This window comes from Podarcis cretensis (assembly GCF_951804945.1).
Source record: "Podarcis cretensis genome assembly, chromosome: 6".
Classification (NCBI taxonomy): Eukaryota; Metazoa; Chordata; class Lepidosauria; order Squamata; family Lacertidae; genus Podarcis; species Podarcis cretensis.
The window spans coordinates 54,243,528-54,259,238 of NC_137175.1; the positions used below are offsets into that span (position 1 = coordinate 54,243,528).

Consider the following 15,711-nt stretch of genomic DNA (forward strand, 5'->3'; position numbering starts at 1 on the left):
GTCCCGCCCGCAATCTCTGGATGTCCCCTGCAAAAGGCAGCGGGGGAGCGGGAGGGGAAAGAAGGGTGGGGCCCAAAGTTGCCGGCGGGCAGCTCTTCTTTCTCCGCCCGCCCCCCCCCCCCCCCGTTTCTATGCATAGTAATTCCGAGGCATCACCACCGCCATCCTCCGCCTGCCTGAAAACAATTTGACACCCCTGCACTGCTGAGCAGGATTTATTTGGTGATGTCAGCAGACACACCTCTCGGTTGCCTGAAATGTAGAGAGCCCAGGCAGCTCTGCAGTGGGGGGGAGAAGGGAGGAAGGAAAGAAAATGGGAGTAAGGGAAAAGGAGGTTTGTGTGGTGACATGACGTCTCAAGCTGGGAAAGAGAATGGGAGAAAAGGGAGGGAAGGAAGGAAGGAAGGAAGGAAGGAAGGAAGGAAGGACGTGCATCGGACAGACGTATTAATTCGCTGCCCCGCCAGCGTCGGCTGGGCGAGCGCAAGGGGCTAGATACGAAGTGGACGTGGGGAGCGAATCGTCCGCATCCCGTGGAACAAAAGTGCTTTGCTCAGCTGCGCGGAAGAGGGCGCTCTAGGGGCAGGAAGCCACGCGGCAATGGGGGTTATTCTAGTTGCTTGGGAGTAAAAGCAGCGATTCGGCGAACGCCGCGGCAGCCTGCACGCTCCGCAGCCCGTGGGCGACATTAGCTGTATTTGTGCACAGTCACGTCTGGGAAACCTGACCCTTTCATTCCGGGAACTCGTGAACGGGTGTTATAAGAGACATGTGCACGTGTGCATGCCGCACTGCTGTAGGAAGTGACGGCGAATATGAATGCAGCAGCAATCGAGTTTGCTATTTAAAAATGTATGGCTGCTCCCTTAAGTCGGGCTTCAGTGCTTAACTCTCAAGGAAGCGTGCAGAGGATTGCCGCAACCCCAAGGGTTGCAACCTATTTGCATAAGATTGGGTATGTTTACCCCAGATAAGAAGCGGGAGCTGAACGGCCTCCCGCAGCAGCCCTCCTGCATTGCAGATCTTGCACGGAGGAGCAGGGGGTTGGGCTAGATGACCCTCCAAGATCCCTTCCACTTCTACGATTCTGTAATACAATTCTCACTGGGCAGGTTTGTCACTTTCCTCGGAGGCTTTTAATGTTTGTTTGTCACGCCGCTACATCTTAGCAGAAAATGCTGAGGGGGGCGGGGATGACGACCGTGGAATCGTACATGGTTGTGCTTTTGGAGAAATTCCCCGATGGGCAACAGTCCTGAACAAGCTGTAGGCACCGAGAGCACATCCCCAGTCACTTATTGGTCAGTGCCCCTTTTTATCTTAATGCAGGGATGACTAACCTGTAGCTCCATTTGGGCTTCATTTCCCATCAGCTCCACCCATCATGGCTATTGGGCCAGGGATAATGGGCAACATCTGGAGGACCACAGGTTCCCCCTCTGCAGATTTAGTGGGAAAGGAAAGAAGGCTGGATGAAACCAACAATACTTGCCCCGTTTGCTGGCAGGGCTTTGCCCACATCACTGCCTGCACACACCCAGCCTTAAAGGTAAAGGTAAAGGTACCCCTGCCCGTACGGGCCAGTCTTGACAGACTCTGGGGTTGTGCGCCCATCTCACTCAAGAGGCCAGGGGCCAGCGCTGTCCGGAGACACTTCCGGGTCACGTGGCCAGCGTGACATCGCTGCTCTGGCGAGCCAGAGCCGCACACGGAAACGCCGTTTACCTTCCCGCTGGTAAGCGGTCCCTATTTATCTACTTGCACCCGGAGGTGCTTTCGAACTGCTAGGTTGGCAGGCGCTGGGACCGAGCAGCGGGAGCGCACCCCGCCGCAGGGATTCGAACCGCCGACCTTTCGATCGGCAAGTCCTAGGCGCTGAGGCTTTAACCCACAGCGCCACCTGCGTCCCAGCCTTACTTTCTTATAATAAAAGTAAGACCTTGAAAATCAGTAACTTAGAAAACTAAATTTAAAAGCATACTTCTCTGCGGATTTAGATGACGGATTGTAGCTACTTCCCTGTTCCTCTTTAGCTGCACAATTTGGCAGTGGGAAAGGAATGAGTTCTTTTACATTTCAGCATATGAGTAAAATTAACAAAGTTGACTGCACTATTCTCATACTGAAGGAGGCAACCATTCAGATCCAAGCAGCCTGCACTTGTATTGCTTCCAGCTCAACCCTGCCACTATGCAACTGTTGAGCAAGCTTGAAAATAATACTAACTGGAATGAATTGGACATGGGTGCCGGGGAGGTCTTGCTTTGGCCAGTGATGTGGAATTTGTGACCCTTCAGATGGACTACATTTCCTCCCACTTTTGCTGATGTTTGACACTGCAGCTTGAAACCTCTGAGCAGCTTTATTTATTGACATGTGGTTTTTTTTCTGAATTAGAATGCAGGTGGTAGAGAAAGGAAGGATGAATGAGCACACATTTGCCATCCCCACCAATCCAATCCCACCCCCTTTAGTCTTTTTACTGTCAGACCCTTGACAAGGACCTTTATTATTATTATTTTAAATTCTGGTTGAGAAAGAAAGACCTGAGCAAGAAGAGATTATGGTGTCAATTAATCCCAGGGGCTCCTTACAACTGAATAATGTTGGAACTGAAAGAGTAATTTTCAGTGCCAGCATGTCTTTTAACAACTTAACATTTGGAATAACAAATGAGACATCCCTTGTATTTCCATACGTTATAGTTGGACAGAATGAACAAAGACTTACTGGATTTAAACTGCCATGAAAAAACAAAACAAAAGCCAACAACCCAATTTATTTTGCAACGTGCCAGCTAGAGAGAAAATTGCCCATGTCTCATTTTCACTGTGATGAATTTCCAGACTGATGGACAGTACAGAAAAGGTCTAAGACCTAAGACGCTTTCACTCGCTATATCTACACTGCACAGATAGGCTTTTCTTACTCGGATATCCACACTCAGCACGTGGAAGTCAGAGGGAAGGGATGATTGGGGAGCCATGTAGTACTCCCACCCAATGGTCCCTGTGTTGTAAGCTGGAAGAGTAAGGGCCTGCTGGAAGACGATTCCAGATTTTGAAGCAGTGATGAGGAATAGCAGCATGGAGGACAAACTTTGCCTCCAGTTTAGTTTTCCGAACTCTGAAAAATCCAACAGCCTTTTTAGGTTACACTCCTGCTGTCATTCTTTCAGTATTGTTAATTGGGTGCTCATCTTTAGAAAAACCCTTTCTGCTTTTCTCCACTTTCGTCTTTGCTGAGACTCCCAGTGCATGGTGGGTTTTTGCTCTTAAGAACAGAACCACTTTGCCATCCTACCTCATGTACATTTGACTTTAGGACACACTGGGCATCATGGAATTGGTAAAATGGCAGGATTATGGTGTGGCATTACAGAAAAAGGGCAAAATACCGCACAAATACAGCTGGTTTGGTACAAAGCGGTGACAGTATTGCAAGATTGCAGATGCTGAGAGTAATACAGCATTCTCATTAAATTAAATTTGAGGCAGCAACCAGTACTTCCTGGTCTAGATTAAACTCGTAGTAGATTCAGGAAAACAAGCATTTTGGAACACGCATCGTCATAACATGGTGGATTGGGGGGCGGCTTGTGTCAGGTGTCAATATTTGGGGGCACCTGCCAAGGTCCATTACTGTAGCAGTGGGCACTGATAACCCCCACAATCTCCACATGGAGCTGGGAATGGCTCCCATCTGAAACCCTGGAGACGCATAGCCAGCTAGCGTAGAGTCTAGACAATACAGACCTAGATGGAAGTGTCTGACTCAGTACAGTGGTACCTCTAGTTATGAACTTAATTCGTTCTGGAGGTCCATTCTTAATATGAAACTGTTCTTAATCTGAGGTACCACTTTACCTAATGGGGCCTCCCACTGCTGCCGTGCCACCGGCGCGTGATTTCTGTTCTCATCCTGAGGTAAAGTTCTTAATCCGAGGTACTACTTCCAGGTTAGCGGAGTCTGTAACCTAAAGTGCCTGTAACCCGAGGTGTTTGTAACCCAAGGTACCACTGTAGAAGGCAGCTTCCTATATGCCTAACCTGCACACAGGTGATGTGCTACACTAGGTGGTACACCAACTCCCTCTACCCACACCCTTTCCAGAAACCTGCAAGAGCTAACAACTTCTGGTAAAATTGTATTTGGGGCAATGGTTTATTAATCAAGAGGTGTCTGGTACAGTGGTACCTCAGGTTACAAACAACTTGTGTTACAAACACTTCGGGTTACAGACTCCGCTAACCTGGAAGTAGGACCTCGGATTAAGAACTTTGCCCCAGGATGAGAACAGAAATCGCATGGTGGCAGCGGGAGGTCCTACTAGCTAAAGTGGTACCTCAGGTTAAGAACGGTTTCAGGTTAAGAATGGACCTCTGGAATGAATTAAGTTTGTAACCACTGTAATTACGATTTTTATCTTAATATAGCTTTTGATAAGCCATTGCTCTTAAAACCAGCATTGGCCCAGAGAAGAAGGCCTCATTTATTTGTGTTCCATTTTCCTTCAGCCTTGAGTTAATTAGGTATATTCATCTTTACAGCTCCTTCACCTGGTGTGGAGGGCCCTTTTCCCCTTGAAAGCGAAGCGATGTTAAAGTTGCTACTTATTTATTAGCACTCCTGACCAGAGCTGAGTGTACCAGAATGGGATGAAATTACCCAGAGGTCTGGTGTGATAGTGAATCTTCTAAGGAACATTAAGTGTATCTTAGCAACCACATGCATCAAGGTTTGCAATCCCAGAGCAGGTATTAGCACCATATTAGATGTACCTATTACTGGAAGGCCCATCCTGTTGTAAGAGTAGCTCACTCCTTGACTGAGAGGAGTCAAGGAAGGGACAGTGAGTCCTTCCCCCAGTGCCAAATTGAGCAACCAGTTTTTATGGTTGTGGTTATTTGTGGTTATTTAAGTGAAGGGAACCAAAAAAATATAGTCCAAAGTCATTTCAACAAAGAACAGCATTCTAATGCTGGCACATAGTGTAATAGGTATATAGTAAACACACTGTCCTGTGGACCAAATGACATCTTTTAACTGGAGTCTCAAATGTATGCCATAGGATTTAACACAGCTCTCCTAAGCACAGTGCAGGAGATTTTAATATTGTATTTTATAATTTTAAAATACAATTTTAATATTGCATTGTATTTTAATATTTTGCTGGAAGCTGCCCAGAGTGGCTGGGGAAACCCAGCCAGATGGGCAGGGTATAAATAACAAAATTATTATTATTATTATTATTATTATTATTATTATTATTATTATTGTTATTGTTATTGTTATTGTTATTATTTAGCTGCATGCATTGACATGCATCCTCTATTTATTTATTTATTATTGGCTTTATTCTTCATTTCTATACGAAATGCTATTCATCATTTGAGACTAGCAATTTATTTATCAAATATTCTGTTACTGGTGATCATCCATTCCTCATGGTATCAAAATCCACAGTTATTATTTTTATGTGATTAGCTTGCCTAACAACTAGTGATTCCTGATCTTAGTAAGTAATTCTGTTTTCCTTTCTTTTCAAATTCATTCTTTCATGCTTTTTGCTGGAGTTGAAATATATAATATTGTCTCTTAATCATGAATATGTCTGATGGGTTTTAGAAAGCTACAGGGTTCAATAAGCCAATGAATGTAAAGGTAGGAAATGTAAATGTAGGAAAAAGAGTTCATTAGTCATGCCTACCACCATTATTTACTAGCCTTCTTATTACCACCTGTGGATATATATTTTTAATATTCCCATGTAGATAAATGTCATTTTGATGCCATTTAATACTAATTTTGAAGCTATTTGAAACCCAAGAACCCTTACTGATCCAAAAAAATGCAACATCTCTTCTGGCATATTTTGTTGCCTATCACTGCTGCACTTGATTTTGTATGGTTCCTCAAATTGTTATATATAACCTTTGACAACAGTATATTTTTCTTCTTAATATGCCAATCTTTGAAATTCAATTTCCCCTTCAATTAATGACATATTTTTTGTTTAGCACAGTATGACCTAACCTTCAAATACTGCAAAAAGGAGAGTTTCTCTTTCATTATATCTGAACAGTAGGCGTAGGCAACAGACAGATTGTGAAAGTAGGCTGCAAGTAATCCCTGTAACCCCATGAGTGGCTTAGTTGTCTATCAGAACTGATTTCTGGAACATTACTTTTCATCTCTTTCATTAGGAACAAATTAGGAAGCACCTGGACCGCGTAAGCTGCCTTAAGGCACCTGGCAGAGACACCAACTTGAATAAAATATGGGCGGCAGGTAAGCCCCACCCCACAGAATTGATCAATGATGTGGTGTGCACACACCATTTGAATGGCAATGCCCATCAACTCGGGGAGGGGGGGGACACAGCCACCTCAAATATTTTATGAGGTGGCAAAGCCCCCTTGGCCCCTAGGAGTTGGCTCCTATAGCACCTGGAGGGAGTGTGAATATAAATGAATATACAGGGGTACCTCAGGTTACATACGCTTCAGGTTACATATGCTTCAGATTACAGACTCTGCTAACCCAGAAATAGTGCTTCAGGTTAAGAACTTTGCCTCAGGATGAGAACAGAAATCGTGCTTCGGCGGCACAGCGGCAGCAGGAGGCCCCATTAGCTAAAGTGGTGCTTCAGGTTAAGAACAGTTTCAGGTTAAGAATGGACCTCCAGAACGAATTAAGTACTTAACCCGAGGTACCACTGTACTGATACTACACATCAAGTCTATTTCTATTATAATAAGAGCTAGGAACAAAAGTTCCAGGTCTCTGGTTTATTATGTGGCACCTGATTATGGCTGTTGGTTGTGATCAAGCTGCACATTTCAGGCTGGCACAAAATGTTCCGATTTACGTCGTTCCTGTGGCTTACATTAGTGGGTATTCAGAATCTGTAGAGAAAATGGGAGAATAATCCTCTAGCCTCTTTAAAGAAGATTCATCTATCCTTTTGCATTCATGTGGAGTTTCTCTTATTCAGGCTGGTGATTGGCTTGCAACTGATTAAGCTCTCAGATATCCCAGGTAAGAGGAGCTGCTTTAATGCCATGGCAAATACAATTCTGTTGGCTTCGCCTTCGGAGCTTTTGTTCCCTTTTTCAATTCAGAGATATGGCAGGTAGATTAAAGTGCTCTTTCAGAAATCATCTTCAGTAACTCAGAATGACAGGAGAGAACAGTGGCTCTTGGGCAACAGTTTCCTCCAAAGTGTCCTGATATTGCAAATGATGACCATGAGGGACACTTTGTTCCACACACACCCTTGTCTCCTTGTATCTATGGATGCAGTTTAGATCAACAGAGCATGTAAATTAACCCGTAAGTTGTCACTTTAAAAACAAACGTAAAGGTACTTATTTTTAAATCGTCAAAATTAAATGTGACTTTTGCTATTATTTGTGTCATCATAAATAACAAGCTGCATAGCTAAATGTTCAGAGACAAGAGCAGAATATGAACGTATTTGCACCACATGGATATCATGAAAGTTGTCAAAATGTCTGGCCCAAGATATTTTGCCGCCTGAGGTGAAGAACAAAATGGTGTGCTCCTTCCCATTCCATGCAAAAAAAGCTGACTGGACTGGCAACAACACAGAGATAAAAATTTCTGAATATTTTGACAAAGTTGTGTCGAAGCATAAATACAAAATTATTACAGATATGAAATGATATATAGTGAAATGTATTGAAGAAGAAGAAGAGTTTGGATTTGATATCCCGCCTTCCACTCCCCTTCAGGAGTCTCAAAGCGGCTAACATTCTCCTTTCCTTTCCTCCCCCACAACAAACACTCTGTGAGGTGAGTGGGGCTGAGAGACTTCAAAGAAGTGTGACTGGCCCAAGGTCACCCAGCAGTTGCATGTGGAGGAGCGGAGACGCGAACCCAGTTCCCCAGATTACGAGACTACCGCTCTTAACCACTACACCACACTGTGGCCATAAGTAAAATGTATTTTACTTATTTAGAATTTATAGGAAGGAGGGGGAGGAAAGGACTGAAGAGAAAATAAAATAAAATATGTACTTCATGCATGCCAGGCCATGCTGTAAACTATGTGTACTGTACTACCATAGGCCTCATTATTTGTGTAATCAATAAAGTCACACCAGACTGCATGAAAATTGTTGTGCTGCTTTTGCCCTCTTGCTATTTTTAATTTTGTGTCAGTTTTTCCAATAATGCTGTTTGCCAAATTGCATGATACCATTGGCCCCTAGTTAATAATTGTAATGATTTCCATGTCCTAGCAATAGTTGTTCTTGCAGAGGCTAATAGATGTGTTATGAATTCTTTTTTTCTAATTTGCAACAGGCGAGCACACAGTTTCCTTACTTCATTCCTGTGACGTGACTGGGATGAATTACTTGCTTTAAAAAAAGAAAAGATATTTGCATTATAAGTAATATGTTAACAAGATATTTGGTCACTGCAATGTAGGTGTATGCTTCTTGAAATCTGTCTTTCAATTTAGCTCGGGGACACTAACAGCCAAGAAGCCTAGCACCACTGTAGGTGCTGAACAAATGTTTAGCTGTAGCAGTCAAAACACCTTGTCTGCTCAAGCTGTACTGCAAGCTATTTATTTCATTTTGGTGTTTTAATAATTAATAAAGTATTGCTTCTGCAACTACTTTACTTCTCAAGACGTTACAGATCCATAGCAAAGCTGTTCAAGGGAAAATCCATGGTTGTATAAATGCAGTTCATCTGGGACAAGATGGTAAGTGAATGGCTAAGTTGGCCCTGGAAAATGTGTAAAAGTAATCCTGCTGTAACACCTGTCACTCGCTCATTAGATTCACCCAGCCAAGAACCATTTATCACACCAATTGATTTTTCCATTTGGAAGGTTTAGTGTTTGAACACCATAAATGTTTCGCTGCAGCAGGGCACGTAGACCTGATGTAATGTATAGGGGAAGGTAGAAACCGAACCATCACATTGCAGAGGTGAGAAAGCACAGATCTTTATCTTTTCTTCCCTGCACACACTTCACAGAAAGGGGAGAAAGAAGGAAACAGCAATTCTGTTTCAAATGAGATTGAGAGAACGACCAACACTGGATGCAACATCGTTTTCTAAATTAATATGGGCTGTAACATGAGCAGACTTGCTTTCCATCTGAGGACAGAGAGCTAAACTAAAAAAGAAAGACTGTTTATCTCAAGTTGACACTTGTTGATCCCTGGGGTTCCCTGACCCCTGCAATATGCAATCTAGAATGTGTTTAAGTAACACAGAACTTCATAAACTGGCTTCTAGCCCAGGTTTGAAATGGAAATTGCCTTGGTCAGTTTCCTGACACGTGCTAGCAGAGTGTGGAAGCGTTTAGGAAAGGAGCATGACTCTTCCTTCTGAGCCTCTCAGTGGCTTGCAGTACCATGACTCAACTTGCAGGAAGGGAGCAATCCCAGTTAGTTCATGGAATGTAAAAATAAAAATAAAATTTTCATGCTTTTCCAGCACAGCTTGCCACAACTACAACCATTACTATGGAGTAACCACACAATAAACACTTGCATACATACATGGAGTTACGAGTAAAGTTTTCCAGGGTTGAGAGATGGGACTTCATCTGCCAGGTAGGTTTGAGACCCAGTGTATCATAGGAAAAAATAGGAATTGCTTGATTCTGTAATGGTCCAGAAGGTGAGATTGGTGTTCTCAAGAGCTGGACTTCAATACTGGGGCTACAGAATACCTTTGTACTGGTGAGCCTAATTATATGAAGCTCAAAAAAACAAAATGTTCCAGTAATCATGGATTCATGGTTTGAACAAAACAGGAGACTATGGTTAGTGGAAGATGTCCTAGTTTATTTGCTCCATCATGTAGATTTGTCAGATCTCCAGCTTCATTTCAGGGCTGCAAAAGTCACGCTAGCCTGTTGACATGTGTCAAACTGGTCATGCACCAATGTACACGAAAGTCAATGTGGATTCTTTACAGAACACTGTGAGAATGGCTTGCTGAGCAGCCTGGTCTACAGTGGCTTGTGTGGGTAGTACTGTCAGTATTCTCATGGCTGAAGCTGATGAAAAGCCACACTTCCACACACAGAGATATGGTCATGAAAATGGGCCTTGCATCCCCCCCTCCTTTACTCCCCAGAGCCAGTGTGGTGTCGTGGTTAACAGCAGTAGATTTGTAATCTGGTGAACCGGGTTCGCGTCTCCGCTCCTCCACATGCAGTTACTAGGTGACCTTGGGCTAGTCACACTTCTCTGAAGTCTCTCAGCCTCACTCACCTCACAGAGTGTTTGTTGTGGGGGAGGAAGGAAAAAGGAGATTGTTAGCCGCTTTGAGACTCCTTTGGGTAGTGATAAAGCAGGATATCAAATCCAAACTCTTCTTCTTATTACTCATAATTAATGCTATTCCCCTTGCCTAATTTGTGCCCCAATCTGTGGAGCACAGTGCCTTGCTTTGCTTATTAACCACCAAGTAGCAAAGTCTGGATTAATTTGGCTTAACTCGCCAGGAAAAGCAGCTGTGTGTTGTAAATCACAGTGAAACTGTCCATATTGCAAATAACTGGTGTGTGCTAGTTTAAGCCCCCCCCCCCCCGAGTGCCTGCAGCAGCTTCTCAGTATTCTTGCAGACATTACAAAAACAGCAGTTAGATTAGCCACTGAATGCAATGTGAGAATACCTGGAGTCATAAGGTTACAGAGCAGCACAGAGGACCTGGGCTGCTGCAGTCAATGCTGTGTTCACACTCGCATTTACTATGCATTTCCAGTGCTGGGTTTTTAATCTGTGTTCACGTGACATTATCCAAAATGCTTTTCTGTGTTCACGTGACATTATCCAAAATGCTAAACTACCCTGTACTTTGTTATAAAATACGCACTGTTTCTCAAACGAGCTTCACACCAATATTGGAGTCCTTAGACCTCTAGCCAGGTGTGAACACATTTGAAAAGGTGTTCATACCTTTGTCAATGACCTGTCATTTCCTTCTGGTGTCTTCACAAATAGAAACAAATCTGACACTAATGAAACTGCACAGATATGAACAGCTTGTGGGAAAGACCAAAGGGGTGGGGATGCACAGGAAGAAACACCAAACATTTCTTCCTTCACAAAATTCTTAAGACTTAGAGTTCCTCCACTTCAATGCTTTTTTTTAGATCAGCAGGGGGAAGGAAAGCTGTTGTTAATTATTGAGCTGCTACTGATGTCCAGATACAGCACATCAATCTTCAGTGGCTTAAGGGTCCATGCACTGTTATATTTTTGAGAAACTGCGTCTTCTGTATCATAATACTCAAGAGGAGCTGCTGTTTACAGGGACCAGCTCCTTATCGTTTTGCTACAGATCGGTGGCAGAAGTTGCAGCTTTGACTGGGAAGGAGAATTGTGGCCAGTTTCATTTGTAAACTTCTAACTAGTTTTCATCAGTAGGAAGCCGTCTTATAATTACTTTGTGTTTGTATAAGATCGTGTTTGTTTAAGATCGTGTTTTCATTGGTCGTAAAACTTGTTGTTTTATGTATTTGATCAAATTGGGTGTGAGGTGGTGGTACTTTTATTAAAGAAGGATGTAACATGAGTATAATGTTTGGGTCATTGTCTTGCAGTGTTACCTGTCTGAACCAGAATATCTCATGTAACAGTTTAGATAGCTAGACTGGACAGGTCAACAAACTGGACTGGACTGAAAGGTATTTCAACCCCTTGTTCTTGGCATGAGAAAGAGAGAGAAATATGACCATGCTAGACTGAAGCTGAGACCCTGTGGAGATCTGCTCAGTCTCCCAGAAAGGACTGCTGATTTGGTGAGCTATTGTTTATTTGCTAATGCTAGATAGGGCTTTGGAGTTGTTATACGGTATGTGTATGTAGTGTTCAACTGTATGAGCAGGAGAATTTCAGACTTGCATACTGAAGCTGTCAGAGGCTGTCTGGTTGTCTCTGGGAGCAAGACATGAAGTGACCTCCTGTCTAGTTAATGCAGCAACCTAAGTAGAACCTGCTGAATCAGGCTAGTGGCCCGTCCAGTCAGCTTCCTGTTCTCACAGGATGCCTGCAGGAAACCCACAAGCACAACAGTACTCTGCCCACTTGTGATTTCCAGCCACTGGTATTCATTCAAGAGGCATAGTGGAGGCATAGTGGATGGATAACGTAGCCATTGTGGCTAGTGACTATGGATAGCCTGTGTGAAGAACTCCTTTCTATTATGTGTCCTGAATCATTCAGCTTCGCTGGACATCCCTGAGTTCTAGTGCTATGAGAGAAGCTGAAAAACTTTTCTCTGTCCACTTTTCCATCCATGCATAATTTAACAAACTACTACCCCGCCAACTCTTACTCATCTTTTCTCTAACAGTCCCAAATGCCATAACCTTTCCTAGTGTGGGAGTTGTTCCATCCCAAGCTGGTCATAGTGTGGCGGAGTGGTTAGAGTGCAGCACCAGGAGCTGGGAAACCAGGGTTCAAATCCCCCCTTAGCCACGAAGCTCACCTTGGGCCAGTTCAGCCAAACCTATCCCACAGAGTTGTGGAAGTTGAAATAGGGAGAGGGAAAACTGTATATGCTACCTTGAGCTCCTTGGATGAAAGATGAGATATAAATGTAATAACAGATAAAATAAAATAAAAGCGTCCTGGATAGAACAGACTTCATGTTGTGGCCTAGCTTTGCTGGAGTCTTCCTGAGGTCTTCCTGAACCCTGCAGTATTCTAGTATAAGATTTCTTCAGTCCCGGCTTCATCGTACACCTCCTGCTTCCCTGTTCACCTCAGACTGCAGCCCCAACAGGAAGGAAAATGGAGAAAGGGCATTTTAATAAAGAAAAGTAAAGCTGAATAAAATAAAGCTACCAGTTACGAGAACTGCTTTGCAGATTATGGCACAGAACTTGCCAAATATGACCTTGGCTCTTGGGAGGTTCAAATATTCCACACTGCCTCTCTTTCTGGGCTAGCCTGGGTAGCAAGCGTGCCAGCACAGCTGCATCTGTCTGCTGTGGGTATCTTCTTGTTCCATCTCTCATCTGTTCCCAGACAACCCATTGTTTCCAAAATGCAATTGTTACTCTCTTTGGCTAAGCTCAGCTTTGATAATTTTCGTCTTCCTCCGAATTGTTACAATTAACATTTGTGCCAGGTTCATTTTCCTTTGGCTGAATTCTCATCACAGAAATGCCGACATTCACAACAAGAGAGAGCGTACAAGGACTATTCAGTCTGAGCCTGTGTTTTCAAAACAGTGTCTCCGTTTCTGTCTGGAGTCGCTTTTGATTAATCCATTGTTCTTTCCCGCTTCTTAGAGGGTTATTGGAAAACAGAGCTCAACCTTTTTTGTTCAAGGAAAAATGTTGGTTCCATGTGAAAGTAGAAATTATTAATCTTATCCATCCAGATGCTCCGTGTGTGTGTGTGTGTGTGTGTGAGAGAGAGAGAGAAAGAGAGACAGAGAGAGATAGAGAGAGAGAGATTTTGTTGGAAAAAGGTCTTTTCCAAATATCTTAGTTATTCATAGTACCTGAGAGTTAGAAGGAACCCTGAGGATCATCTGCTCCAATCCCCTGCAAGCCAAGAATTGTGCAATACAAGCATTTGTTGCCAAATAGCTGAATGAAAATAACTATCCAGAGCCTTGTTAATTCAGGAGAATTAATAATTGCCATTAAATCATGTGAAATAAGGGGAATACATTTTGTTGCAGGAAAAGCTGGCATGTATCAATATGTCTGAAATATATTTTTATAGGATTGGCGGGGGGGGGGGGTCAGTCTGGATGATACCCCTGTGCCCCTTCTCACATCTATGATCCTGTATCTGTGAGGTTAGAATCTATCAAAGGGAATTCTGTGAAGCAGTCAAACTGGTTCCTTTGTTAAGGTAATTGGTTTAGCTGCTCAGTTCAAAATAAGGACATTTATTGAAGAGCCAAGCAGGGAGAGATTGAGAAGTGGGAAACTACACACACACACACACACACACACACACACACACACACAAAGTTTAACTAGGTACCACTTATCAGGAAACCAAAAAACAGAATGCCTTCCATTTCAAACCATTTGGGTGAGACCCACCTAGGTTTCAGTGGTTGCTGACCACAGCAGGAAGAAGGCAGAGAATAGGGCAACCTCCATGATTTTTATAGAGGGTGGGAAACTCTCAAAGAGAAGAAGAGAATTCAGATGTTCCAATCACAATTTGCACAGTCGTTGGGGTGGGGGAGAGGAGGGTGTGGTGTGATTCAGATTTTTGGCACCTGCAAATCTCTGGGTAGACTGACCCATATTTTGTGGTTGCTATTGGAAGGCAGGGTGAAGCTGACCTTTTGTCATACCCACTGTTTCCTCCTGCCTGCTGGCCAAACAAGGCTCTCATTTTCTCCCCAATAGAGGAGAGAAGGCCATGGCAACCTGAATTCTACCTGATCTGACAACAGTTCACATGCTAAGGGTAAGTGTGGTTCTGTGTGGCCTTCATAAATCTTGAAATGCCAGGGTCTCCATGCATTGTGCTTCAATCAAGCACAATAGTTTCAAGCCTGACAAGTTGTATCAGCTGGCATGAAACACACATTCATTAAGCTGGAAGTGCAAATCTTCCAAAATCTGGACTGTGTCTTTCATTTAGTAGGTTGGCTATCCTTCCTGAAACTACTATTTTCTCTTCATTTTACAGTTCCATTCTCCACCTCAGATGTCTTGCTCAGCAGGTTTTTTCCTCAAACTGTGGTCAGCAAATAAATACCACTTCCTTCCGTGTGTCCTCCTAAAATCCAGTGAGGCTCAATTCATCTCAAAGTTCTGCAAACCACATTTGGAGTCTTGCCTGCTGTCCAGCTATATGAAAGGGAAGCTAAAATAACACCAACACCACAGGAACATAAATGGGCTCTTTTTCCTATACATTTCGGTGCCATCTGCTGGGACTGGAAGAGTGAAAGGAAGAGCCCTCCCTCCCTCCCTCCCTCCCCCCCTCCCCTCTCACTGGATGGCGACAGCCATAGGAAAGATTAATGATGATGTTTTTAGCTAGATAAATTTAGTTTAAACAGTCTTTGAAATGAAATGAAGTTAACTTTCAACTTGTTGACAGTGGAAACATTTAAGTTAGGAAGTTACCTAGTAAGTTCATTTGTAAGAAATGGGCTCAAAAATGATGACTTGCCTTTTGATGTTGCTTTTCTTTTTCAAATCCAGTGAGTGGGTTTCTTGTGCATTAATTTACCCACAACTTGTTCTGCTTCACCTGACAGCAACACTTGCCATACAGTTTTCAGAATGGTTAAGAATGGTTTTTTTTGTTTTTGTTTTTTTACATGCTTGGAACATATTGAGAGATTCTGTGTGCCTAATAGACTATACTGCATCAGTGGCTATATTACACTTATTGGCTGATAAAGCACTTGTAGTTAGTTGACTTACTTTAGGTAAAAATGATCTCACAGTAAGAACAAAGGAAGCATTTTTTGGTCAGGACGGGGCGGGGGGGCGGGCCTAGATCTTCATGCCAAAAAAATAGTCATGGAAAACAAAACCTCCCCTTTCCAGTAAAGTGAAACTGGATGTGTAAAGGAGTTTGCAACAGAAAGCAGAACTCGACAGCAGGCTGTAATTTAAAAGGCTGGAAAAATCAGAATTCCTAATGAAACCCTTTCTCCTTACTAGCGGTGCAGGAGCCTTGCATCAGACGAAGACATGAGCTGGTTCGGTTGGGTAG

At 43.3% G+C, this 15,711-nt stretch overlaps 1 long non-coding RNA gene across 1 annotated transcript; it reads left to right on the top strand.

Annotated features, from left to right (window-relative positions):
• The first annotated feature begins 998 nt into the window (after positions 1-998).
• Positions 999-7,701, top strand: LOC307218338. Its single transcript, XR_013839920.1, has 3 exons — positions 999-1,112; positions 6,207-6,291; positions 7,125-7,701. It is a non-coding gene; the product is annotated as an uncharacterized lncRNA (long non-coding RNA).
• The last annotated feature ends 8,010 nt before the right edge of the window (positions 7,702-15,711 follow it).